Genomic DNA, 850 nt, shown 5'->3' with positions numbered 1-850 from the left:
CCATTGCGTTTTGAAATTTAAATTCATCTTAAAGTAGAGATTCTTGTATCGTCCGCAGTTGGAGGACGTTCATCATAAAGTCTTTATTCCTTGAATATTCTTTGTTAAGGCTAATTACCCTTAACTGGCAACCTTTGGCTAATTAACGACTGCCTTTGAGGTTAACTTTGGCTTCAAGTGGCAGGTTACGTGTAATCTTCGTTTGCAGGGCCGTGAAAACTACGTAAATTGAACAATAAATGATCAGCCAAGACCCTACACGTAACAATATATATACATATATATATATATATATATATATATATATATATATATATATATATATATATATATATATATATATATATATATATATATATATATATATATATATAAATATATATATATATATAAATATATATATATATATATATATATATATATATATATATATATATATATATATATATATATATATATATATATATATATATATATATATATATATATATATATATATATATATATATATATATATATATATATATATATATATATATATATATATATATATATATATATATATATATATCTGATATATATATATATATATATATATATATATATATATATATATATATATATATATATATATATATATATATATATATATATATATATACATGTATATATACATATATATACAAACATATATATGCATATATATATATATATATATATATATATATATATATATATATATATATATATATATATATATATACATATATACATATATATATATATATATATATATATATATATATATATATATATATATATATATATATATATATATATATATATATAT

Source organism: Macrobrachium rosenbergii, chromosome 54 (assembly GCF_040412425.1).
Source record: "Macrobrachium rosenbergii isolate ZJJX-2024 chromosome 54, ASM4041242v1, whole genome shotgun sequence".
Taxonomy (NCBI): Eukaryota; Metazoa; Arthropoda; class Malacostraca; order Decapoda; family Palaemonidae; genus Macrobrachium; species Macrobrachium rosenbergii.
This window is presented reverse-complemented; position numbering follows the sequence as displayed.